Genomic DNA, 1,074 nt, shown 5'->3' with positions numbered 1-1,074 from the left:
AGCTGTACTGTGTTTAGTTCTAATTAAAAAATGACAGCATACTAATACTGTCAACATGATTTTGTGAAAAATACAATATAAAAACTGCATTTACTTGCATGTCTATAAACCCTGGGTGTGTGGTTGTATTTCAGGTCTATGAGTATAAAAATGTGCCCTTTAAGGGATCAATAAAGTTATTCTTGTACTTATTCTTGAATCTGTCTGTTTAGTGTATAATCACTTAAGAATAAGTGTTATTTTTAGTCTTAAAATTAGTCTTTTTATCAACAGAGGGAGTGAGTCCTCCTTCATGGAGTCTGTCATGTTGCACTGCAATGTTTCTAAAGCAGCCTCATAAAAGGGCCTTTCACCTTTTTCACACATTTCGCAGCCGCCAGAGTTTCTCCTACACATGTTTGGATGTAGAGGGTCAGATAAGGTGTTATTCATTTGGTTGCAATCTGCAACTTCACTGAAAATTGCCCCAGCGGCAACCTCTGTGTCTGGGAAATGAAGGCCAATGCAGAAATGCTAAAAACTGTAATTCCTTGAACAGCCACTTAAGGCTGGCTACAGAACATTTTAATCTCCATAAGCGCCCATATTAAAATGTCTAACTTCACAGCAGAAATAAACATGTTTACAGCCTGGTATAAAAACAGTTTTGGTCTCTATAGCTAATTTTCCCGTTCATGACAACTGTACTGATGCTGAATTTATATTTAACTCATCCGTTCAAATCATATTAAGGCTTAAAGTTCAGCATAATTAACAGTGTGGCTGCTTCAATTGACAGGTGGGGTTAGTGATAGAGGGTGCCATCTCTCTCACAGTTGTCAGTGATGCAGGAAGGACTGTGCCTTCACCAGACAAGGCTCACACGTCCCAGGAATGGGTGGAGCAAGAACAAGTTCCCAGCTCCATTTTTTTTTTTGTTAGGAAATTTCTCATTAAGGATTTACCTGATTTTTCAATAATTTTAGGGTCCCCCATGGTACCTTTTTTTTTATTTTATGTGATACTGTATATTGGGAAATTAAAGAAGAGTACTACAATTTGGCATACAGTGTTGTACTTTTACATAAATTGATG

The sequence above is a fragment of the Larimichthys crocea genome, chromosome XIII, assembly GCF_000972845.2.
Source record: "Larimichthys crocea isolate SSNF chromosome XIII, L_crocea_2.0, whole genome shotgun sequence".
In the NCBI taxonomy this organism is placed as follows: domain Eukaryota; kingdom Metazoa; phylum Chordata; class Actinopteri; family Sciaenidae; genus Larimichthys; species Larimichthys crocea.
This window is presented reverse-complemented; position numbering follows the sequence as displayed.